Genomic DNA, 27463 nt, shown 5'->3' with positions numbered 1-27463 from the left:
CCACAGATGTTTATAAAATTTACAGCTGATCTCTGATGCACACACCCATCCACACATACACTAAGCTTTATATATAAGATAGGTCATCAATATGAGATCAAGGTGCCTTTCTCTGGACCAACACTGATGTATTTTCCAAAGAAGCTGTTGTGTTTTTGAACTGTGGTGGTGAGAAAAAGTAATCCACACTAATTTAGAGGTAGAGGTAGGCTACCACTTGTGTATTATGGTTCCTAAAAGCAGCTTATCTGCACAAATGTCAACAAGTGTCCACTACCAATTGTAACGCTGGTGACAGGTTCTGCCCCTGTCGCAAACATACCTTCAAACGCCATCTCCAGTCATGTTCCAGCTAAACCCTTCAGTGTACACACTCCTCTGTTAGGCATCCTTATTCGTCCAGCTCCCTTAGGGTGTGGGCGGTGCCTCTATCTCCATAAAGGAACATGGCAAATACCTGCAATGGCTGTTCAGCCTATTAGTGCACAGCTGTATCCATATAGCCCAGCAAACCCTGCTCCCCAGCGCCTGAGCAAAGATTCCTAGCTTGATAGTGCTGCTGTATGGTTCTTGTTCTGTGTACTATCTGTGTGTGACCTCCAGACTACGTTATGTGCTGTTTGGTCAACCCCGGCTTGTATCCCAGACTTCGAACTTACCTTGACCATTCACTTGCCTGTCTCCTTGGTACTCTGTATTGGTATGTTAGTGCCTGCTAGGAAAGCTGATATCCTTACAGGGAGCACCAAAAGAGGAAGCGGCCTTGCAACCTCTCCACAGTGTCCAGATCCCTGTACAGGGTTAAAGGGTAAATACTGGAGAGGTTCAGGGATAACACCCTAATTGTATGGTCCTAAGTCAAACCAGTAGGATAGCTTATTACACCATTCTGATATTGTGTATAATCGGCCTCTACCATCTATCAATTTAGCATGCAGCACTAAATGTAGGGTACTAAACTTAATGAAATTAATGACTAACATTATAAGATATACATAAAGGGAGGTTTTATGATATAAGCTTTCTCACCCACTTTGTTGACTCAATGTCAAATGACTTATTTGTTTTATTTCAACTATTACTTATCTAACCCTGTATTGCATACTCATATTGAAGTTAGAAATTGAAACATGTTTAATTTTTCTAAAATGTGTTATTTAAAAAGACCCTAATTTTACCCTGAATGGTTCTGCATTGGTTACAGTAAATAAAGAAACAAACTGTTGTAATTATCATGTTAATTAATGTTATTGAGAGATGACATCAATTAAGGCATCTTTTTACCAGTACCAGGGATGTCTCGTGATCAGCAGGCAAACTAGGATCATAGTACCCCTTAGCAAAGACAGAAATGGGCTGTAACATTTCTCTCGCTATCTACAATTGAAATATTGCAGACAGCAGCTAAACCTGCCATTAGTTGAGCAGAAAGTAACTTATCTTGAAATTGGACTGCAGTTTCCCATGAAACCAGTTCTATTGAATATCACAACATGTTAGTGCAACAAACAGAAACAAACAGTAGACTTCTGCCAAAATGCCAAAAATGAACAGTTTATTGAAAATCTGAATTCAAATATTTGAATACTTCTGTCCAAAAGGGAAGGTTTTGAAGGACATATCTCTAAAATATTCTGTATAACATACACAGTAAAAGGATATCCCTTATTACAGTCCCACATCCTTAAAGGAAACCTACCACTTGAAATGGCAGGTTTAAGAAGAAAACACAGAGCACCAGCTCAGGGTGAGCTGGTGCCGGAGCTTATTTTTGTTAGTGTTTTAAACCGCTGTATCGCGGTTTAAAATACTTTTTAAACTTTATAGCCGGCGCAGGGAGGTACGCGCTCGGCGCTTACCATGAGCGCGACTGTGCGCGCGGCTACATAGGAAGTGAAGGAGAGCCGTGCGCATGGTAAGCGCCGAGCGCGTACCTCCCTGCGCCGGCTATAAAGTTTAAAAAGTGTTTTAAACCGCGATACAGTGGTTTAAAACACTAACAAAAATAAGCTCCGGCACCAGCTCACCCTTTATTATGTAAATGAGGCTGGTCACAGAGGCAGTGATGTCACCCCTGTTCCCCCTCCCCTCCTCCCCCCCCGCTCATGTCTGTGTGTAATGTATAGTAAAACATTGCTAGTTTCTGTGCTTTATCTGCTGACATGCTGCATCCTCCTAATACACATGTGTGAGACACAGACATCAGCTACACCAGTACCTAACATGGCTACCTGGAGCTGTTGTATCTCTCCTAAACACACACAGGCTGCAGGGGGCGCCAGCACCAGGAAGCACATCATTATACAGCCTCACACCATTATACAGGCTGTCAGTCAAGCACTGGGGGTGTGGCTGTGTCTCCCACTCATGAATAAGCCAGACAGCTTGAATATGCTAATGAAACAATGGACATTTTACAGGTCATTTGCATACAGCTTTAGGACCTCGTTGCTTAGGTTTACAGGCATGTAGAGGGACAATGAAGGGATAGAGGCAATGCTTTCTAATGTCGGTTTATGAAAATATATTTAGATTAGGGGGATTATTTTGCATGAGGGGTTCTCTTTAAGGAAATACATTTAATTCATTGCGATCATTGAGTCCTACCGGTCCCATTGCTTTAGTGCGCATGATCCATCTCACTTTGCATTTTAATAGCTCCTTGTTTCTATCTCTGCCTGAGGGGTTAATGTTAACTCTTTCAATACCTGCAAATCGAAAGACTTCAGTACGACCAGAATGCACTTTTCTGACATGTTCAATGAGGCGGGGAGAACCACAGCCTGTTTTGATGGAATTTAAATGCTCCCGGAACTGAATGTGAAAATGGCAATCCTTTACAAAAATTCGAAATTAGACTGCAGATTCATTTGAGGGTGTATGATGAGAGAGGGGTTCTGTTGGAGCAATTTGCTGATACACTTTTTCTGAAATTTCCTCGTAAACCAAGCTGGTATTTCCTTCCAAAAATTCATGAATCAATAATAAATCCTCCAGGTGGCCCTATCGTTGCTGGTATTGGCTCCTTGACAGAACCCCTCTCTAAATATATAGATTGGCTTCTCCGTCCGGTGTTGAAAAGTATCCCTTCCTATCTTAAGGACACAAATTTTTTCCTAAAAAGTCTTGAAGAAATAGAATGGGTGGACGACTACAAGATAGCATCAATCGATGTAGAAGGCCTATACACCCGTATCCCTCAGGACGCCGCAGTAAGAGAAGTCCTATGAAATACAGATAAGAGCGAATTGTATATTGACTTTGTCTGTGACTCCCTTAATTTCTTATTCTCACACAATGCATTTGAAATTGATGGCAAGCGGATCTTGCAGGTAGTAGGGACAGCGATGGGGACCCTAGTAGCCTGTACTCTAGGAAATATATTTTTTGGGGTCTTTGAAGAGAAGTACGTCTTCACTAGATAGGGACAAATGTGCTAAAATTCGGTTCATCCCGATTCAACAAATTTTTTGAAAAAATTAGATTTAACCCAAATCGAATCATGACGAATCACGTTAAAAAGCAGGTATATCCGGACTGCAGAGAGCCTGTAGGGTGTTATAGAACATTGTGCCATGCTTAGGGAGCATGGTTTAGTCTTTAAACAATGCTGTGTTTTAGTATGACACGCAAATGACAGCCGCCCCTCTTAGAATCGCTCCACTCTTCAATTCCATGTGCACTTACAAAGGCCAACTTCACCAAATAAGCGAAGCGGGAACGCAGCCTGACAAGGTAATGTCTGTGCCAGCTCGAAAGGATTGAGCTGAGGGGCAATACCACTATAAAATAAAAGAGTGCACTCTTTTTACACTGACTTCAGATGATTCCATAGATTACACAGAACCTGTTCTGTTAAACGCGGATACATGTAGAAACCGCCCAAAAAAGTGCAGAGGGTGTCGGCAGTAATTTTGTATTGACGTCACTGATCATTTTGCCATTCATTTTGTCTGTCAGTGTCCGCTTCCAAACGGTCAATACTCCATCATCAGTATTTCTAAAGCCAAAAACAAACAGGAGTGGATTCAAAACAGAGATAAACGGTAAATGGGATATTTGCATGTTATCTGTGTTCTGTATCCACTCCTGCTTTTGGCTATCAATACTGAGGCTTTACATTCCTTCTGACAGATGAAATGAAGGGGTAAACATTATAGTGGCAATGTCATAGAGCGATGGAAGGTGAAAACAGTATTATGAAAATCAAATTGCATTCCAAGGAGACAGCGGTCAGTTGGCAGCAGCATGAGTAGGCCGCAGAGTGGCACAATGACAAATTCTGGAGGTGGCAGCAACATGGTAGGCCACAGAGTGGCACAATGACAGAGCGTGGAGGTTGCGGCAGCAGCAGGAGGACACAAAGTGGCACAATAATAATAGTGTGGAGGTGGAGTCAACAGAACCAGCAGGAGGAGCCGACAGGTGGCAGCAACATAGAAAGCCACAGAGTGGCACAATGATAAGAGTGTGGAGGTGGCAGTAGCAGCAGGAGCCCACAGCAGTGGAGGCCACATTTTGGCACTATTAAGAAGTTTGAGATGAATTTGAAGCTTAAATTTTCCATTTAAATTTGAATGTGAGGACTAGAGACGCCACATTCATAATACATTACAGTTTTCCTGAAAATATCAGGTCTTTGCCAAAAGAGAACTGCAAAGGTGGCACCAGCAGCAGCATGAGGTCAGAGGTGTGGAGGTGGCGGCAACATGGTAGGCCACAGAGTGGCACAATGACAGAGCGTGGAGGAGAAGGCAGCAGCAGGAGGGCGCAGAGTGGTACAATGATATAGTGTGAAAGTGCCGGCAGCAGCAGCAGGAGCCCACATAGTGGCACAATGATATAGTGTGAAGGTGCCGGCAGCAGCAGCAGGAGCCCACAGAGTGGCACAATGATATAATGTGGAGGTGGTGTCAGCAGCAGCAGGAGCCCACAGAGTGGCACAAGGATATAGTGTGGAGGTGGCGTCAGCAGCAGCAGGAGCCCACAGAGTGGCACAATGATATAGTGTGGCCTCCTCTGCTGTGGGCTCCTGCTGCCACCTCCACACTCTTATCATTGTGCCACTCTGTGGCTTTCTATGTTGCTGCCACCTGTGGGCTCCTTCTTCTGCCGCTACTTCCACACTCTTATCATTGTGCCACTCTGAGGCCTACCATGTTGCTGCCACCTCCAGAATTTGTCATTATGCCACTCTGCGGCCTACTCATGCTGCTGCCAACTGACTGCCAGAAGAAAGCCACACATTGATTTCTTGTTGCATGACGCGGAGCTGTTCCTCCCCTGTGTGACTTCATTCGCCCAGGCAAACCAGGTGTAGAACTGCATGACACCGCTGTGCTGTGGACATGTGGTATGATGGAGCAGCACTTGTGGAGGCTGAGGTGGTGGAGAAGGAGGAGGCAGACACTGGCGCAGTAGCAGCAGTTTGACAATGTGGAGGAGAAAGCGGCGTCTCTTGTGGAAGTTGTTGGTGTGGCTGGGAGGGAGGCACATTCACCCAGTGGGCTGTAAAGGACATGTACTGGCCCTGACCGTAGCTACAGCTCCACATGTCCGTGCTGCCGTGCACCTTGGAAGAAACAGATAAGCTCAAGTAGCACCAACATCAATGGGAAACTACCCTAAATTTAAGGGGTTGTCAGAGATTATAAAATATTTAAAGGAAATCTATCATCAAATCGGGACAATCATAGATCCAGGCATCTTGACTGTGGTCATCTTTTTATATTCGTAATTTATGGCCTCCTTTCTTCTAAAATCAACTTTTAAAACAGTGTCTGGATCTATAAGTAAGTGTTCCTTGTTTATCATGCTTGATTTTTTTTATGGTAGATTTCCTTTAAACTAAAGGCTGTTAAAAATAAAAAAAAGAACTTGAATTTAATTTTTTTCTCCATATTAGTTCATTGTTGGTGGCGAAGTCACATAGAAAGCATGCAGCCACTCTGCTTATAATGGCTTTAGCCAAATACTGTAATAGAGGTTGTGTGCCATCCCCATTAGGCTACAATGGGTTCACACTGTAGACATGATGAACCCTATACATATCAAGACCAGCAATGATGCACTAAAGTACCTTGGGCCAGCCAGAGAAATTTTTTCAGGGGTCCTACACTCATTGTAACTAGAAAGAATATTAGATTACCTTAAAAATGCAAAACATGCAAATGACTTTCACAGGATTAGACACGGTGGTGCAGATTTATCAGAAGCATCTGCTTAATGTAGCACCAGCTTTATTACAGTATCTGATTGTATAACTGACATAATATAAGGCTGTCTAGTCTACTTTGCACCTCCTATAAATTGGTTGATTTTGAGGCACTTTTTTAAGCAATTGAGACAAAGCATGTTTTGTCATACTACAAAAGTGTCTAAAAACTGCCAACCTGAGTACATAAATAAAGCACCCAAACCAAACCAAAGTGCATAACTACAGTACAAGAACAAAGCTCAGTACAAAAATGCAGAAGTTGAGCCAAGCTCATTATATAACTTCCAAACTCAAGCCAATCTCAGTTCTAGAACCAAGCTCCATACAAATATTATACAACATACACTGTACACTACAGGGGGGTCTGACTGAATACTACAGGGGGGAAGGCTGGTTATATACTATAGGGTGGCAGGGTGGCTATATGCTACAGGGGGCAGGCTGGCTATATACAATACAGAGGGAACAGGCTGGCTATATACTACAGCGGGGCAGGTTGGCTATATAGTACAGGGGGAAAGACTGGGTATACACTACGGGGTGGCAGACTGGCTATATACTGTGGGGGGGCAGGCTGGTTATATACTACTGGGGGTCAGGCTGGCTATATACTTGGGGGGCAGGGGACTGGCTGGCTAAAAACTATGGTGCGGGATATATATATATACTGGCTATATACTGAAGGCATCGTCTACCCATATACTGGCGAAGTATGCGGAGGCTACCAGATTGATAAAGGGGAAGTATACGGTAGTATATATTATAGTGTATTGATGGGTAGCAGTGTATCATCTGTTTATGAAGGGGGAACTTAGCTGTTATCTAGGGGTCATTATATTGACTGTGATTTGTTTAGTGATGGAGTGTGGATATGTTCTCCAGAGGCCACAGTTGCCAGGGGGGGAAATTCTGCAGAGTTAGGCACAGCCTGGAGAAGTTGCCATGACGTTGTCTACCTGATGGAGAAGGATTGGCAACAAGGAGGAGACTACAGGAAGAAGAGCAAGATGGACCAGGTCAACACAGACATAGAAGGAAACAGCAGCAGCCTAACAATAAGTGATGTATGTGCCCGGGTGCAGCCCAGATGTGCAGTACGTGTAAATTAATTTTTGGTCTTTATTTAGAAGTGCAGGATATTATTATGTAATATTTATTCATTGCTGGTACACACGCCAAACCACGATGGGCTAGCAGGGGCGAGTTCTTTTAGGATTCTGAGGGTGTGTAGTTTAGGGGATATTAGGCCCAGATAGATAAGCACATGTTCCACAGGCTCTTTGAACGGTTTATTCTCAGCAGTATGAACACGGTTTTCCTTATCCCATCCTAGAAAACTTTGCATATTTTCCCAGAATCCCCTAGTGGAGCATCCATGGCTATAAGACTCCACACACCTACATGCTGGCTTAAATTGGCAGTCACAAGCCTCTCACCTAGCCAAACCAGTTCCCTACGCTGTACTGAGGAGACCCAATCAGGTCAAAACAGTGCTGCCTACAGTTGGGAGTCTGTTCCTTATGGAATAGATATGCTGGTTTGGTTTAAATCCTGCATCATAAGGCCCTTTTGTAGGTCATGCTTGATGTCAAGGGAGCTGCCCTACAAGGTAGCTAAAAGAGGCGTGGTTTTCCTTATCTCATCCTGGAAAACTTTGCATATTTTCACAGTATGAACACTTCAGACAGCAACCACAGTAATAATAATCCAAGACAAGTTCTAGGGGGGGCAGTAACTTCAGTACCTGATGTATGGAGGCTGAGGGGTCTCTGTGCTCCAGTGTCCTCCCTCTGCAGATGTCTCTGGATCCTCTGTAGCTTCTTCAGTTACATATATTCTTTCTCTCTGTCCTGTACAGAAATATCTTGTGCTTCCAGCTCTAATGTGCAATCTCTTCCCAGCTTCGCTGAGGTGTTTTCTGCTGCTGGTTCCGGCACTACAACCCAGACACAGGACCTGCTCTGCACTACTGTCTGCAAATGTAACAATATTATGTGATGTCACTACAGCAGCTTTGTTTAGTTAACTCTTTAGTTGCTGTGTAGTAGTGTGATACACATGTGTATGTGCACAGTTTAGCTGTGTTTGTGAGGCAGAGATCTAGAGATGATGATGCCCCTGTTTTCACTGGGTTACTTGTGGCCTAGTAATTGGTATCTATGTGTGTGGTATATTCATTGCTGGAATATACTTATGTGTTTGCTACATTCTTTTTGGTATAAGCATCACAGGTTTTTTCACTGGAGGGACATATTTTTCTATTTTATGCTTTATTCAAGGCTGGGGGCCTTGTTGAAGATGTTTCCATACCAGTTGGCCTTTCTTATTATTTTTAATGGGGGGACATTTCGTTTTTGCCGTTAGGTTCAGCCGTAATTCGGCTGTGTTGGGAAGGGTGTGGGGCACAACTTTGCTTGTCTGCCTAGAGCACAAAAATTCCTTGTCCCGGCCCTGGTCTGCTCATTTACAGCACAGGTCTTGATGCCTGAAAGAACGGTGGCATGTTAGGGAACTAGGAAGGCTGCTTAAATTGCTTGAAAAAGAGAAGGAAGATGGGTGGAAATAGGAAGAAAATGGAAGGAATGCTGGAGGGAGGTGTAAAAGCAGGCTACTGCGGCACCATCTTCGAGTTATAGTCACCCCCTCTTTATCCCAGCAGCCATTATAGTCAAGAAACCCTGCACAAAAGACATGATAATTAAAGGGCATTATAGTCAAAGGGCCTCCAGGAGAACAAGAATATAAGACTCATATAAGTCTCTTTTAGTGTACATTTCTGCTACTCTGGCTGAGGTCTGTGTAGCATTAGCATTTAGGCAGACGTGCCAGCTTACAAGATACTCAGGCTCAGGCCTAGTGAGGCTTTTGCCTGAGTTCCAGCACCAACAGGAACAATGATATCTTTACAACCAACCATGATTATATCAGAATGAGTTGCTGTTGGAAGATATTTGAGGCATCCATATATTGACCATTCATTGACCATATATTAACCATTCATATATTTATATAAATTAATCTTGTCCCCTCTTAGTCGTCTCTTTTCCAGACTAATTAAATGTAGTTGTTTTAATCTTTCCCCATAACTAAGACCCTCCATACCCCTTATCATTTTTGTGGCTCTACGTTGAACCCTCTCCAGCTCCAGGGCATCCTTTTTATGGACCGGTGCCCAAAACTGGACAGCATATTCTAGGTGAGGCCGCTCTAATGCCTTGTACAGTGGTAATATTACATCCCTATCCATATCACTTTTGATACATGACAAGATCCTACTGGCTTTAGAGGCAGCTGATTGACATTGCATGCTGTTATTCAATTTAGGATCTACTAGTATCCCCAGGTCCTTCTCAACAAGGGACTCTCCCAGATTTACTCCCCAAGGACATATTTTGCGTTTGGATTATTAGCCCCCAGGTGCATAACCTTACATTTATCCACATTGAACCTCATTTGCCAAGTGGATGACCAAACATTCAGTTTGTTCAAGTCACCCTGCAGCCTATGAACATCCTCTATAAACTGTATTTTGCTACACAGCTTGGTGTCATCTGCAAAAATAGACACAGTGCTATTTATTCTTACCTCTATATCATTAATAAATATATTAAATAGTAGTGGGCCAAGCACAGAACCCTGGGGTACACCACAACATAACTGGTGACCATTCCGAGTAGAAATTTTTGACCACAAATCTCTGGATACGATACTTCAGGCAGTTCGCAATCCAATTGCAAATGATTTCTGCCAAACCAATAGACCTTATTTTACCCATCAGGCGTCTATGAGGGACAGTGTCAAATGCCTTTGCAAAGTCCGAGGACACAATATCCACAGCAGCCCCTCCATCCAGGCATCTGCTCACCTCTTCATAGAAGCAGATCAGGTTAGTTTGACAACTTCTATTCTATATATATTGGCACCACATTAGCCTTACACCAGTCACTTGGCACCACACCAGATATTACGGAATCCCTGAAGATTCTAGACAGCGGTACAGAAATAACAGAACTGAGTTCTTTAAGAACTCTCGTGTGTAACCCATCTGGTCCAGGAGCCTTGCACACATTGATTTTATTGAGCTTAGATTGGATCATATCTACATTCAGCCAGTGTAGTATATTACAGGATGCATGACCCGCACTGGCACCACCCACGTCAGAAGTTCTTTCTTCTATCATATAAATGGAGCTAAAAAAAACTAGTAAGTATCACATTCTCTTGGTCTCCAGTCACTGATGCCCCATTTTCAGAATAAAGGGGTCAAACCTGCTCTGACCCATTTTTTTTGCATTGATATACTTAAAAAAATTCTTGGGATTTGGTTTGCTGTCTTTAGCCACCTTTCTTTCATTTTGTATTTTAGCTGATTTGATTTCCTTTTTACAAATTTTGGTAAGATTTTGTGTAAGTATTGAAAGCCTCAGGTGACCCGTCACATTTACGTTCCCGTCATGTTCTCTGGCACCAAAATATCCCCGGTACATGCTCAAGGGGATACAATAGGTCCTAATGTAGGTTCTAATTTTGAATGTAAAAAAGGTAGCTGTTCATTGACAGCAAACAGTTGCTAAGTTTGAATCAATTATCTGAAAATTGTAATGAAACTTTGTGTACCTAATCTCATATCCTCCATTTATGCTGCATTATACACATTCTTTGGTTGTAAACACCGAAGCTCAAAATTAATTCTTCTCATGTGTTGGATGATTTATTAATTTTTAGATTAATGCAATGCAGCATGTAACACCCATAAAACTCAGTTTAGCGGCTGAGCCAGTCATACCCATCAATTATCGCTGTGTGGTGATACTTTCCTTTCTGATTAAACGCAGCAGAAGTTTAACTTTTCCATTATCTCTTAGTTTTATCAGTATTATCTTGCTCTGCACCAGAATAGACAACCATGCACACAGGAAAACGGCCCACAGCAGTAATTATATACGGTTGTATATTTTGATCACATTATCCTGGAGTGAAGTTGAGCTGAGCAAAACTACTGACCTTCAGCTGCCTGGAGCAGCAGTAGTTCTATGTATTGGGATGTGAGACTGAGAGAATATAATTCACTGTTTTTAACAAAAATACAGCATTTCACAGATATAATTCCAACCTGTCTCTATCGGTCCTGGTTAGAGATGAGCGAACATGCTCGTCCGAGCTTGATGCTCGGTCGAGCATTAGGGTACTCGAAACTGCTCGTTACTCGGACGAATACTTCGCCCGCTCGAGAAAATGGCAGCTCCCGCCGTTTTGCTTTTTGGCGGCCAGAAACAGAGCCAATCACAAGCCAGGAGACTCTGCACTCCACCCAGCATGACGTGGTACCCTTACACGTCGATAGCAGTGGTTGGCTGGCCAGATCAGGTGACCCTGGGATAGACTAGCCGCTGGCCGCGCTGCTCGGATCATTCTGTCTCTGGATGCCGCTAGGGAGAGAGCTGCTGCTGCTCAGGGAAAGCGTTAGGGTGTTCTATTAGCTTACTGTTAGGCAGGAGTGATTCTCAAAGAACCCAACAGCCCTTCTTAGGGCTACAATAACGTTCTACTTTTTTTATTTTAATTTGCATCTTTTACCATTTTGTGAGGAATTAGCAGGGGGACTTGCTACCGTTGTGTTTAGCTCTTAGTGGCACACATATCCATAGCAAAGACCGAAGTGGGAAAATTCAGTAGGGGTTGGATTTCTATTAGGCAATAACTCAGTGTCATCTCATCTGGCATAGTACTGTGCTTCCTTTGATACTTGGCTAGAAAATAGCCATAGGAGAATACAAACAGCTTCTTGAAGCCTACAGTAGCGTTCTATATATTTGATTTCTGGTTGATCTGCTGGTGGCTGTAGTTTCTGCAGTGCATGTACTTGCCAATTCTGAGCAATTTGTAGTGAGACTTGCGACCGCTGTGTTCTGCGCTTAGTGGCGCACATATCCATAGCAAAGGCTGAAGTGGCAAAATTCAGTAGGGGTTGGATTTCTATTAGGCAATAACTCAGTGTCATCTCATCTGGCATAGTACTGTGCTTCCTTTGATACTTGGCTAGAAAATAGCCATAGGAGAATACAAACAGCTTCTTGAAGCCTACAGTAGCGTTCTATATATTTGATTTCTGGTTGATCTGCTGGTGGCTGTAGTTTCTGCAGTGCATGTACTTGCCAATTCTGAGCAATTTGTAGTGAGACTTGCGACCGCTGTGTTCTGCGCTTAGTGGCGCACATATCCATAGCAAAGGCTGAAGTGGCAAAATTCAGTAGGGGTTGGATTTCTATTAGGCAATAACTCAGTGTCATCTCATCTGGCATAGTACTGTGCTTCCTTTGATACTTGGCTAGAAAATAGCCATAGGAGAATACAAACAGCTTCTTGAAGCCTACAGTAGCGTTCTATATATTTGATTTCTGGTTGATCTGCTGGTGGCTGTAGTTTCTGCAGTGCATGTACTTGCCAATTCTGAGCAATTTGTAGTGAGACTTGCGACCGCTGTGTTCTGCGCTTAGTGGCGCACATATCCATAGCAAAGGCTGAAGTGGCAAAATTCAGTAGGGGTTGGATTTCTATTAGGCAATAACTCATTGTCATCTCATCTGGCATAGTACTGTGCTTCCTTTGATACTTGGCTAGAAAATAGCCATAGGAGAATACAAACAGCTTCTTGAAGCCTACAGTAGCGTTCTATATATTTGATTTCTGGTTGATCTGCTGGTGGCTGTAGTTTCTGCAGTGCATGTACTTGCCAATTCTGAGCAATTTGTAGTGAGACTTGCGACCGCTGTGTTCTGCGCTTAGTGGCGCACATATCCATAGCAAAGGCTGAAGTGGCAAAATTCAGTAGGGGTTGGATTTCTATTAGGCAATAACTCAGTGTCATCTCATCTGGCATAGTACTGTGCTTCCTTTGATACTTGGCTAGAAAATAGCCATAGGAGAATACAAACAGCTTCTTGAAGCCTACAGTAGCGTTCTATATATTTGATTTCTGGTTGATCTGCTGGTGGCTGTAGTTTCTGCAGTGCATGTACTTGCCAATTCTGAGCAATTTGTAGTGAGACTTGCGACCGCTGTGTTCTGCGCTTAGTGGCGCACATATCCATAGCAAAGGCCGAAGTGGCAAAATTCAGTAGGGGTTGGATTTCTATTAGGCAATAACTCAGTGTCATCTCATCTGGCATAGTACTGTGCTTCCTTTGATACTTGGCTAGAAAATAGCCATAGGAGAATACAAACAGCTTCTTGAAGCCTACAGTAGCGTTCTATATATTTGATTTCTGGTTGATCTGCTGGTGGCTGTAGTTTCTGCAGTGCATGTACTTGCCAATTCTGAGCAATTTGTAGTGAGACTTGCGACCGCTGTGTTCTGCGCTTAGTGGCGCACATATCCATAGCAAAGGCCGAAGTGGCAAAATTCAGTAGGGGTTGGATTTCTATTAGGCAATAACTCAGTGTCATCTCATCCGGCATAGTACTGTGCTTCCTTTGATACTTGGCTAGAAAATAGCCATAGGAGAATACAAACAGCTTCTTGAAGCCTACAGTAGCGTTCTATATATTTGATTTCTGGTTGATCTGCTGGTGGCTGTAGTTTCTGCAGTGCATGTACTTGCCAATTCTGAGCAATTTGTAGTGAGACTTGCGACCGCTGTGTTCTGCGCTTAGTGGCGCACATATCCATAGCAAAGGCTGAAGTGGCAAAATTCAGTAGGGGTTGGATTTCTATTAGGCAATAACTCAGTGTCATCTCATCCGGCATAGTACTGTGCTTCCTTTGATACTTGGCTAGAAAATAGCCATAGGAGAATACAAACAGCTTCTTGATCTTGAAGCCTACAGTAGCGTTCTATATATTTGATTTCTGGTTGATCTGCTGGTGGCTGTAGTTTCTGCAGTGCATGTACTTGCCAATTCTGAGCAATTTGTAGTGGGACTTGCGACCGCTGTGTTCTGCGCTTAGTGGCGCACATATCCATAGCAAAGGCCGAAGTGGCAAAATTCAGTAGGGGTTGGATTTCTATTAGGCAATAACTCAGTGTCATCTCATCTGGCATAGTACTGTGCTTCCTTTGATACTTGGCTAGAAAATAGCCATAGCAATAGGATAGCATTGTTTGGTTTTAAAAACTCAAAAAAAAACAAAAAACACAAAAAAAAAAAAAAAAAAACAAAAAAAAGTAAAAAAAAAAATAAAGTTATAACTCTCATTTTAAAAATGTTTAACCCGAGGGCTAGGGGTAGAGGACGAGGGTGGGGACGTGGGCGTCCAACTACTGCAGGGGTCAGAGGCCGTGGTCCTGGGCGGGGTGAGACACCACCTGCTGATGAGGGAGCAGGGGAACGCCGCAGAGCTACACTCCCTAGGTTCATGTCTGAAGTTACTGGGACTCGTGGTAGAGCACTGTTGAGGCCAGAACAGTGCGAACAGGTGATGTCGTGGATTGCTGACAATGCTTCGAGCAATTTGTCCACCACCAGTCAGTCTTCCACGCAGTCCACCCATGTCACCGAAATCGCCACTCCTCCAGCTCCTGCACCTCAGCCTCCTCCCCCCCAGTCTGCCCCCTCCCAGGAAAATTTGGCATTTGAACCGGCATACTCTGAGGAACTGTTTTCTGGACCCTTCCCACAGTCACAAACCACTTGTCCGGTTGCTGCTGAGCAATTTTCCGATGCCCAGGTTTTCCACCAGTCACAGTCTGTGGGTGATGATGACCTTCTTGACGTAGTGGAAGTGTGTAAAGAGGTGTCCGACGATGAGGAGACACGGTTGTCAGACAGTGGGGAAGTTGTTGTCAGGGCAGGAAGTCCGAGGGGGGAGCAGACTGAGGGATCGGAGGATGATGAGGTGACAGACCCAAGCTGGGTTGAGAGGCCGGGTGAACACAGTGCTTCTGAGACGGAGGAGAGTCCTCGACCTGAACAGGTTGGAAGAGGCAGTGGTGGGGCCAGACGGAGAGGCAGGGCCAGAGCTGGTGCATCAGCGCCACTGTCAACTAGTGAAGCTCCCGTGGTGAGGGCTCTTGCGGCGAGGGCTAGATCTTCAGAAGTGTGGAGGTTCTTTAAGGAAACACCGGATGACCGACGGACTGTGGTGTGCAACATTTGCCAAACCAGGCTCAGCAGGGGTTCCACCACTACTAGCTTAACTACCACCAGTATGCGCAGGCATATGAATGCTAAGCACCCCACTCAGTGGCAACAAGCCCGTTCACCTCCGGCCGTGCACACCACTGCTCCTTCCCCTGTGTCAGCTGCTAGTCAGCCCCCTGCCCAGGACCCTGCCACAAAAACCCCATCGTCGCCTCCACGATCCTCCACAGCATCCACCAGCGTTCAGCTCTCCATACCCCAGACGCTGGAGCGGAAACGCAAATATAGTGCAACCCACCCGCACGCCCAAGCCCTTAATGTGCACATCTCCAGATTGCTTAGCCTGGAGATGCTGCCCTATAGGCTAGTAGAGACCGAGGCCTTTCGCAACCTCATGGCGGCGGCCGCCCCTCGGTATTCGGTCCCCAGCCGCCACTACTTTTCCCGATGTGCCGTCCCAGCCCTGCACCAGCACGTGTCAGACAACATCATCCGTGCCCTGACCAACGCCGTTTCTGACAAGGTCCACCTGACCACGGACACGTGGACGAGTGCTGCCGGGCAGGGCCACTATATATCGCTGACGGCACATTGGGTTAACTTGGTGGAGGCTGGGACCGAGTCTGACCCTGGGGCTGCTCATATACTGCCGACGCCGAGGATTGCGGGGCCTACCTCGGTCCAGGTGTTTCAGGCCTACTATGCCTCCTCCTCCTCCCACCCCTCCTCCACCTCCTCCTCCGAACTACCATCCGTGGGCACGGCGCCATCAGTCGGTAGCTCTAGGCACAGCAGCAGTGCCGTCGCTAAGCGACAGCAGGCGGTGCTCAAACTGCTGAGCCTAGGCGACAAAAGGCACACCGCCCAAGAGCTATTACAGGGCATCACGGCGCAGACTGATCTGTGGCTGGCACCGCTGAACCTCAAGCCGGGAATGGTTGTGTGTGACAACGGCCGTAACCTGGTGGCGGCTCTGCAACTCGGCAGACTGACACATGTGCCATGCCTGGCCCATGTGTTAAATCTGATAGTGCAGCGTTTCCTCAAGACATACCCCAATCTGTCTGATTTGCTCACGAAGGTGCGCCGCATCTGTGCGCATTTCAGGAAGTCCAGCCCAGATGCTGCCACTCTCAGGGCAGCGCAGCGCCGCCTCCAACTGCCCGCTCACCGACTGTTGTGCGACGTGCCCACGAGGTGGAATTCAACACTGACCATGTTATCCAGAGTTTACCAGCAGCGCAGAGCGATTGTAGACTGCCAGATGTCAACTTCCACCAGAACTGGTAGTCAGGTCAGTCAGCTTCCTCAAGTCTACAATGAGGAGTGGACGTGGATGTCTGATATCTGTCAGGTGCTGAGTAACTTTGAGGAGTCAACACAGATGGTCAGTGGCGATGCCGCCATCATCAGCCTCACCATCCCGCTGCTTGGCCTGTTGAAAAACTCTCTGGTCAGCATGAAGTCGGAAGCTTTGCGCTCGTCACAAGAGACGGGGGAAGAATATTCCCTTGTTGATAGCCAAAGCACCCTGAGGTCTGTTTCTCAGCGCATATCGGAGGAGGTGGAGGTGGAGGAGGATGAGGAGGAAGAGGAGGAGAATGTTGGCGAGACACAAGAGGGGACCATTGTTGAGTCCTTCACTGTTCAGCGTGTATGGGCAGAAGAAGAGGAGTTGGAGGAGTTGGAGGAGGAGGAAATGGACAGTCAGGCCAGTGAGGGGAGTGAATTCTTACGCGTTGGTACTCTGGCGCATATGGCAGATTTCATGCTAGGCTGCCTATCCCGTGACCCTCGCGTTCAAAGAATTTATTCCAGCACCGATTACTGGGTGTTCACTCTCCTGGACCCACGGTACAAGCAAAATCTTCCCACTCTCATCCCTGGAGAGGAAAGGAGTGTGAGAATGCATGAATACCAGCAGGCCCTGGTGCACAAGCTGAAACAGTATTTCCCTTCTGACAGCGCTAGCGGCAGAGTGCGTAGTTCTGCGGGACAAGTAGCGAGGGAGAGTAGGCGAGCAGGCAGCTTGTCCAGCACTGGCAAGGGTACGCTTTACAAGGCTTTTGCCAGCTTTATGTCACCCCAGCAAGACACTGTCACCTGTCCCCAGTCTCGGCAGAGTAGGGCTGATCTTTACAGAAAGATGGTGAGGGAGTACGTAGCTGACCATACCATCGTCCTAAATGATCACACAGCTCCCTACAACTACTGGGTTTCAAAGCTGGACATGTGGCACGAACTGGCGCTCTACGCCTTGGAGGTTCTTGCCTGCCCTGCCGCTAGCGTCTTGTCCGAGCGGGTTTTCAGTGCAGCTGGTGGCATCATCACCGATAAGCGTACACGCCTGTCGACTGACAGCGCTGACAGGCTGACGCTTATCAAGATGAATAAAGCATGGATTTCTCCTAATTTCCAATCTCCAGCAGGTGAAGGAAGCTCAACCTGAATAATTTATCCACTCCTCCTCCTCCTCCTCATTTTCCTCCTTCTCCTGCTCTTTGTACAGTAAAGCAGAGGAAACTGGCTATTTTTTGACAGGGCCCACTGGCTCTACCTATAGTACTTTATGCATTTAATTTTTCTGGAGGGCCACCTACCCGGTCCTCTGTTTGAAACAATTTTTGTGAGTGCCACATACAGGCACTCAATCTATTCCATTTTTCTGGAGGGCCACCTACCCGGTCCTCTGTTTTAAAAAATTTTTGGGACTGCCACATACAGGCACTCAATCTATTCCATTTTACTGCAGGGCCACCTACCTGCTCCTCTGGTTTGAACAATTTTTGGGACTGCCACATACAGGCACTCAATCTATTCCATTTTACTGGAGGGCCACCTACCTGCTCCTCTGGTTTGAAACATTTTTGGGACTGCCACATACAGGCACTCAATCTATTCCATTTTACTGCAGGGCCACCTACCTGCTCCTCTGGTTTGAACAATTTTTGGGACTGCCACATACAGGCACTCAATCTATTCCATTTTACTGCAGGGCCACCTACCTGCTCCTCTGGTTTGAACAATTTTTGGGACTGCCACATACAGGCACTCAATCTATTCCATTTTACTGGAGGGCCACCTACCTGCTCCTCTGGTTTGAAACATTTTTGGGACTGCCACATACAGGCACTCAATCTATTCCATTTTACTGCAGGGCCACCTACCTGCTCCTCTGGTTTGAACAATTTTTGGGACTGCCACATACAGGCACTCAATCTATTCCATTTTACTGGAGGGCCACCTACCTGCTCCTCTGGTTTGAAACATTTTTGGGACTGCCACATACAGGCACTCAATCTATTCCATTTTACTGCAGGGCCACCTACCTGCTCCTCTGGTTTGAACAATTTTTGGGACTGCCACATACAGGCACTCAATCTATTCCATTTTACTGCAGGGCCACCTACCTGCTCCTCTGGTTTGAACAATTTTTGGGACTGCCACATACAGGCACTCAATCTATTCCATTTTACTGCAGGGCCACCTACCTGCTCCTCTGGTTTGAACAATTTTTGGGACTGCCACATACAGGCACTCAATCTATTCCATTTTACTGGAGGGCCACCTACCTGCTCCTCTGGTTTGAAACATTTTTGGGACTGCCACATACAGGCACTCAATCTATCCCATTTTACTGGAGGGCCACCTACCTGCTCCTCTGGTTTGAAAAATGTTTGGGACTGCCACATACAGGCACTATCCAAATTAAATTGTCTCCATAGCAGCCTCCACACGTTGTCTCCATTGCTACCTCCAAAAGTCGTCCATATAGCTGCCTCCATACATCGTCCCTTTATCAAACGAGGTGTGTCAGGCAGAAATTTGGGTTGTTTTCATGGATTCCACATCAAAGTTGTTAACTTTGTCACCACCCTGCTGTGTAATCCCCAAAATATACTGGCAAACTTTTACCATTTAGGGATATTATTTCAGCGCTTCTTGCGCATCTGTTTACATTCCCCTCACCCGGCATATCCTAAACTTATAAGAACGCTACTACACTTGATCTTATACAAAAGGTTCTTAGAAGTGCTGTTTGGGGAGTAGCCTAGAGACAGGGGCTTGGATTGGCGAAAGCTCGCCTGGCAGCGGAACGCCAGCTCCATGCGCATCATGCGCTTCTTGCGCATCTGTTTACATTCCCCTCACCCGCCATATCCCAAACTTATAAGAACGCTACTACACTTAACTTGGTGCAGGCTGGGACCGAGTCTGACCCTGGGGCTGGTCATATACTGCCGACGCAGAGAATTGCGGGGCCTACCTCGGTCCAGGTCTCAAAGGCCTACTATACCTCCTCCCACCCCTCCTCCACCTCCTCCTCCTCCGAATTACCATCCGTGGGCATGGCGCCATCAGTTGGTAGCTCTAGGCACAGCAGCAGTGCCGTCGCTAAGCGACAGCAGGCGGTGCTGAAACTGCTGAGCCTAGGCGATAAAAGGCACACCGCCCAAGAGCTATTACAGGGCATTCCACATCAAAGTTGTTAACTTTGTCGCCACCCTGCTGTGTAATCCCCAAAATATACTTGCAAACTTTTACCATTTAGGGATATTATTTCAGCGCTTCTTGCGCATCTGTTTACATTCCCCTCACCCGGCATATCCTAAACTTATAAGAACGCTACTACACTTGATCTTATACAAAAGGTTCTTAGAAGTGCTGTTTGGGGAGTAGCCTAGAGACAGGGGCTTGGATTGGCGAAAGCTCGCCTGGCAGCGGAGCGCCAGCTCCATGCCAAGATCCAACTAACATAGTTTTAACTGCAGCACCTTTAATCTACTACTAGTTCACTGCCTCCATACATCGTCCCCTTATCAAACGAGCTGTGTCAGGCAGAATTTTGGGTTGTTTTCATGGCTTCCATGTTAACTTTGTCGCCACCCTGCTGTGTAATCCACAAAATATACTGGCAAACTTTTATCATGTACCGATATTATTTGAGCGCTTCTTGCTCACCTCCTTTGGTTCCTCTCTGCCACCCATTGGTTTGAAGCCTGAGTCCATTTAGGGTATGTCGCCATGCCACTCTCTAGCCTGCTGCCGCTGCCTCTGCATGCCGTCCCCTATAGTGTCAGGGTCAATTATTGGATGTTTTAGATGCTATCTAGCTTCATTCTGTCACTCTGTCATGGCCATGCTGTTGCCCATAATTTTGGCATAATGGTGCGATTATGCAGCCTCAGAGGCATCCATGCATGCTGCCCCTGCTGTTTCCTGTCCATTTCCGTGGTGTTTCCATCCTTTTCTGAGGTTCCCAGGTGTTTGGCCAAGCTTCCCTGTGCAGAGCCTTGGTCCCCTTGAAAAATGCTCGAGTCTCCCATTGACTTCAATGGGGTTCGTTATTCGAGACGAGCACTCGAGCATCGGGAAAAGTTCGTCTCGAATAACGAGTACCCGAGCATTTTAGTGTTCGCTCATCTCTAGTCCTGGTGTATACTTCTGACTTTGGGTCGGCCGCCATCTTTGTGTAATGGCCGTGGAGCTGAGTTTCTGTCTCTCTCCTCCCTGCACTCTAGTCCTGTCCCTGTTACAGACACACAGACTGAGATTCTGCATGCAGCAGCAGAGTAAGGAGAACTATAAGCTAGAGGCAGATGAGTTATCGGGGAGGAAGACACAGCAGATATAGTGTGTGGTGGAATAGCAGAGATGTAGGAGAGCTTACATTGTATATAATAGGCATCTCATGGATTGTATCATCTCTAACCTGTCTCATCTCTCTTTTTATTTGTCAGAATGTTCAGAAGCTAAATGAAAGTGTATGTAATCCTTGTACCCTGATAATAAAACCTCATTGTCAGCTCGCAATACTAGAGGGAACGTAATGTGTCTGTTTAGAGAGACTCCGCCCACAGGAGTGAACCTAGCTATAGAAAGACGCCCCCCCTGTCCTCCCCCATATATGAAATATCTCAAGAAGTGTCAGGACCAGACCCAATCATATTGGCTTGATTTGAAAATTAAGCAATGAAAAATACATAGAGTGTGCCACCATGTATATATAATAAACAAAGCGAGCTACCACAAAGAACAAAATACATACAACAATCCTCTATATAATATAAAATCATCCGGCAATCATAAAATACATCCAGCTTCCTCCATGTAATATATAGTAGATCCAGTGTGCCACCATATACCATAAAATACAAACAGCGTGCCTCCATATAGTATATAATACATACAGCGTACCCCCATATAGTATATAATACATACTATATGGCGGCACGCAGTATGTATTATATACTATATGGCGTGAAACCTATTGTACTCCTCCAAACAAGGAGAAATGAGGCAAGACTATAACAATCAAAGGATGCAATGTATTACAAGCTTTATTCACATTGGTACATATAACAACACATAGATGTAGGATTTTGTTTCATGTTTTGTTTCCTGTTGGAAATTTGCAAAATAAACGCACAGTTTGGACCTTCCAGCTATTACCTTCTCTCGCTGTGGAAACCGGTGGCGATATATACTCAGTCTACAACCTTACCATACACTTTTCCACACTACTTAAACCTGAAACATCTTTGATGATTGATTGACTAAATCAAATCAATCAATATTAACATTGCATGTCATTTGCTAGTTAACCCCTACGGGACTCAGCCTATTTTGGCCTTTAGGACGCAGTCCCATTTTTCAAATCTGCCCTGTGTCACTATAAGTGCTTATAGCTTTAGAACGCTATGAGATATCCAAGGGGTTTTGAGATTGTTTTCTCGTGACACATTGTACGTCAAATTAGTTTAAAAATTTGGATGATATCTTTTTGTTTAGTTATGAAAAAAAACTAAATTTGGAAAAAAATTGGAAAAATTCTTTATTTTCAAAGTTCTAAATTCTCTAATTTTAATGCAGATAGTCATAGCACCCGTAAAAATTCATAAATTACGTTTCCCAAATGTCTGCTTTATGTTGGATGGTTTTTTAAGATTCCACATATTTTACTAGAATGTTATGAGGCTCAGAATTTAGGTGCCATTTTTAAAATGTTTGTAAAATCAGCAAAACCTGTATTTAGATGGACCTGCTCAGCTTTTAATTGACCCTGAGAGGCCTAAATAATAGCGAGACCCGTAATTTACCCCATTATGGAAACTACACCGCTCAACATACGAAAAAGCACTCTTAAGAAGTTTGTTAACCCTATAGGGGTTTTATAGGGATTAAAACAAAATGGAAGCGCGGCCTACAAATTGAAATATTTTTTGACAATACAAACATTTGCAATGGATTAAATGAAAAAGGCTCCACAAGGTTTGATACCCAATTCCTCCTGAGTACACGGATACCCCGTATGTGGTGGTAACCTGCTGTATAGGCACATGGCCGGGCATAGAAGGGAAGGAGGCGCCATCCAGAGCAGATTTGCATTGTCACATTGTGCAGGCTATAATTTTTTTTTGTTTTTTATTGTGGACCTTTAGGGGCTTATTTTTCTGCCACATGAGATGCACTTTTCTGGTACATAATTTTGGGGCATCTATAGCTAATTGGTGAGATTTTATTAACTCTTTGTTGAAGGAGGAAATGAAAATCATCAATTTTTAGGAAGATTTTTTTTGTGTTTTTTTTTGTGGCCGTTAACCATACCATAAGAATGGAAAAAGAGCTGGTAAACCGGCACAGGGATACCCTGCCAAAAATGCTTCTTTTATTGATTAAAATGTCACAAACACGTGAATACAGGCTGGTTAACGCGTTTCGACGGAGACGGTCTTAATCATAATCATCAGGTTATGATTAAGACGGTCTCCGTCGAAACGCGTTAACCAGCCTGTATTCATGTGTTTGTGACATTTTAATCAATAAAAGAAGCATTTTTGGTAGTGTATCCCTGTGACGTCCTTCGTGTTGTGCCGTATTACCAGCTCTTTTCCCTGCATGCACCATACGGCTTTGGATCAATCTCTCCGTGCACCAGAAGACTTCCACAGTGTGTGAACAGCCGAGTGATCTGAAGGTTGGGTGAGCCGGCGGTTTTTCACTTTTTTCTACTATGTAGTGAAGGTGATACAATTTTTACACCATAAGAATAGTATATTACTTTTATTCTATGGGTTGCCACGATTACGATCAAACCTCATTTATATAGATTTTTTAATTTTTTTCCAATTTTTACTGAATAAAAATTAATTTGGCGAAAATGTTAATTTTAGCGTCACCATCTTTTCATATACATAACTTTTTTATTTTTCAGCTGACAAATCTGGTTAAGAGCTTATTTTTTGCGTGAAGGATTGTTCTTTTTAGTGGTCTTATTTTAGAGTGCGTAACATTTTTTTTATCACTTTTAGAGCATTTTTAATGGGTATTAATTAAAAATTATTTTTATTTTTATTATTATTTTTTGAAGCATTTTTTGTGGTTTTTTTAATGGGGTTCACTTTGTCGATCTAATAATTATTCAGTTTTATTATGCAGATTGTCACGGACGCAGCAATACCAAATATGTGGAGGTTTTGTGTATTTTATTAAATTTTACAGGATGAAAACTAATTTGGAGATAATCTTGTTCATTATCGCATCACCATCTTTTCATATGCATAACTTTTTTATTTTTCGGCTAACAAATCTGGTAAGGGGCTTATTTTTTGCAAGAAGAGTTGTTCTTTTTAGTGGTCTCATTTCAGAGTGTGTAATATTTTCACTTTGTAAAACATTTTTAAAGGTATTAATTAAAAATTATCTTTTTTGTTTTTGGCGTTTTTTTTCCCCGACGTTTACCGTACGGGTCCAGTAATGATTCTATTTTATTATACAGATTGTTACGGATGTGGCAATACCAAATATGATGCTTTTTTGTGTGTTTGTGTTTTTTTATACTTTATTAAGTGTTTTTATGGGAAAGTGACATTTTAGGGGCTTATATTTTTATGTATTTATTTTTTATTTATTCTAATGTTTAAACTTTTATGTTTTGAAATTTTTTTTACTTATACATACTTGAACTTGAATCAGCGATGCTCTGATCGCTGGTTCAAGTCCAATACACAATAGATTGTAGAGCAGTGTAATCTGTCTGGCATACTCGCGCAGGCTCAGACAGTTTACAGTCAGACACGGAAGGGGTCTGACTGCTGCGAGCATCAGGCAATCTCGGGGCACTTGGCAGTCCTCGGGGCTGCCCAGAAGAGGATCAGATACCCCGGTAAGCGGCGCGGGGGGATCCGATCCATAGGGGGAAGACCCCTTGCGATCAGAGCCGGCTCTGATCATGAGTGTTACAGTACGGTGTCAGCTGTACTAGACAGCTGACAGCCGATGATTCTGGTGCCGGCTCCTTTTGTGAGCCTGTGCCAGAAGCGGGACGTTATAGTGTGTCCTGGTGCGCTAAAGAAGCAGTCAGCAGGATGTACTATAACGTCTAGGTGCGTTTAGGGGTTAATGGTTGTTAGATCTAGGAAACAATTGGATAGCTGCGCACCACTTCCACTAGTCAAGCAGGGGCGAGCATGCTTCTTCCGGTCACCATGGAAAGTAAAGCAAAGTCAACCAGATTTCATAGCCAATACAATTAAGTAAAAAAAAATTAAGGAGCCATAGGATAATAAAAAGAGAAAAAGAGACACATTTGTATTCAGATATCACAGGCAGTTAAACCTAAATGAGTTAAATGAGTTTCAGCTTGAAACATATGTTCATGAAATTGGTTATGGAGGCTGTCAGTGCTCAAAAGGGCCTGATATCCTTTATTTGGGCAAGAGTGGAGCTGTTTTTTGCTATGAGAGTTTTGTGCCATTAAAAATTTGCAGTAGCAACCTAGTGAACATAATGCTCAAGAACCTGCAGTCAAGTAAAGGATTTAAACAAGTGGTCAAATAAGATTATCAAGGCCTCGGAAACAATTTAGAAATGAAAGTATATATTTTTTGTAAAAAAAAAAAACTTCCTGGGCAACTTCCAAAGATATGTTACGGCATCCATTCCAGTCTACCCATGTTTGGATGATCTAGTTGATCTACAGGGAATTCGTCACTGTATTACATTGTTGCCTCGGAAATTGTTAATATAACCCCCTCTTGTCCTCTGAATCAGATTTTTCATGAAAAGATCCTATTAGTAGTAGTGTTTGTATTTCATAGAGGACATAAGCAGCACACATCAATAAAAACAGGTGCATGAATGAATAAATATGCTGAAGTGTTATTAAGCTGTCAGAACTCTTTGAATGGGTTCTCCCTGCAGGGTTGTAGGTTGGACGTTTGTGAACTATATCAAGGGCTGCTCTGTTTGATGCTTTGATCTTGAGCTTGCCCTTCAGGTTATCTTTTCTGAGCAGGGTGTGTGTACTTTGGAAGGCGGGGAGGGGGGGGGGGTTATTTTATAGCTCATTGTGTGTGTCACATGTGAGTTAAATGATAGATGGCTAAACCAATTAGTTTCAAGAATACCTGATCCTCCCTTCACCAAGTGCTGATTATACTTGATACCTGTAGCTCTACCTTTTCAATTCTTTTTTTGCTTTATTCTGACCTTTTTATTGTTTTTAGACTACTCTTTACTACACAATTCTGTACTTCGCTGCCATCTTGGTTTTGACTAATTTGTTAAGACTATACTCGTTTCTGTCTACCACTCTTTGTTTGATTGTCTTCTGTTCTGAGTACTTACTTAGAGTAGGGGCTATCATCCAGTTTCCATATTGTTAGTGCAGGCAGGGATAGGAGTTGTGGATTTGCTCAGGACCTGCAGCTCTTTCTCAGCCTTGACACAGCTGTCTTAGGGTAAGAATTTTCTGTTGTAGACTTTGTGGCATATTGTTATGGTTAACTCTACCCATAGGTTCCCATTAATTTTCAGAAATGTGATACATAAGTATGATTTAGATCCTGATTAAACATATTGTGATATTCTTGTTAATTAACAACGCTGGAAGCCCTTAAAAATATTAACTAAAATATTAATGCTAAATTTCAGGCATCTGATATTATACTATATGACTGCCACATTAACTCTACATTACTAATTTATTACTAGTTCTGACTGTTTTTCTTATATTTATGTTGATAATTGTAGTCTTTCACACTCCTTCTGCATTATCATAGAAATTGTACACTCTGAACAGTGTATTTCCTTTGTCTGTATAGTACAATAAGAAATTCCTAGTGCTGTCGATTATCACCACGACAGCACTATCCCCTTTCTAGTACACAATGGAGTTCAGGGGGAAATGTACAGGAGCTGCTATAAAATAATCATGGCAGTGGGAACAAAAGATGAATATTTAATGCTTGCACTAAGAAGCCAGTTCAAATAGTCATGCCCTGGAGCAATACTTATCAGAAAAAGAAACTATCATAGGACATGGAAATTAGGACTGGATGTGTAACTACAGTCATGGACATAAGTTTTGAGAATGACACAAATATAATATTTTTACATGATCTGTTGCCCTCTGGTTTTTATGTGTGTTTGTCAGATGATTTATCACATACAGAAATACAAGTGCATATTATGAGTAACAAAAGCTTTTATTGACAGAATGAGTTAATGCAGCAAGTCAATATTTGCAGCGTTGACCCTTCTTCTTCATGACCTTTGCAAATCTCCCTGGCAGCTCTCAATCAACTTCTGGACCAAATCCTGACTGATAGCAGTCAATTCTTGCACAATCAATGCTTGCATTTTGTCACAATTTGTTGGTTTTTGTTTGTCCACCCATCTCTTGATGATTGACCACAAGTTCTCAATGAGATTATGATCTAGGGAGTTTCCAGGCCATGGACCCAAAATCTCTGTGTTCTGTCCCCTGAGCCATTTAGTTATCACCTTTGCTTTATGGCAAGGTGCTTCATCATGCTGGAAAAGGCATTGTTAATCACCAAACTGCTCTTGGACGGTTGGGAGAAGTTGCTCTTGGAGGACATTCTTGGCTGAGACGCAACCCCACACATAAATGGTTGCAGGATGCTATGAAGTTGGCATGAGACAAGACTGGTGGTATCGCTCCCTTGTCTTCTCCGAACAAGCTGGTTTCCAGATGTTACAAACAATCGGAAAGGGGATTCATCAGAGAATCAGTCCACTCCAGCAGTCCACTTCCTGTACCTTTTGCAGAATATCAGTCTGTCCTTGATGTTTTTTTCTGGAGAGAAGTGCCTTCTTTGCTGCCCTCCTTGACACCAGGCATTGCTCCAAGAGTCTCTG

The 27463-nt window shown here is 43.9% G+C and overlaps 1 protein-coding gene across 1 annotated transcript in view; it reads right to left on the bottom strand.

Annotated features, from left to right (window-relative positions):
• Nucleotides 1-27463, bottom strand: part of LOC140106485 (rap1 GTPase-GDP dissociation stimulator 1-A-like) — a 416700-nt gene that overhangs the window by 371946 nt on the left and 17291 nt on the right. The gene's annotated exons all lie outside the window — the stretch shown is intronic.

The sequence above is a fragment of the Engystomops pustulosus genome, chromosome 11 (genome assembly GCF_040894005.1).
Source record: "Engystomops pustulosus chromosome 11, aEngPut4.maternal, whole genome shotgun sequence".
NCBI classification, from domain to species: domain Eukaryota; kingdom Metazoa; phylum Chordata; class Amphibia; order Anura; family Leptodactylidae; genus Engystomops; species Engystomops pustulosus.
The sequence above is the reverse complement of the archived record's forward strand: the minus strand, read 5'-3'. Positions and strand labels throughout refer to the sequence as shown.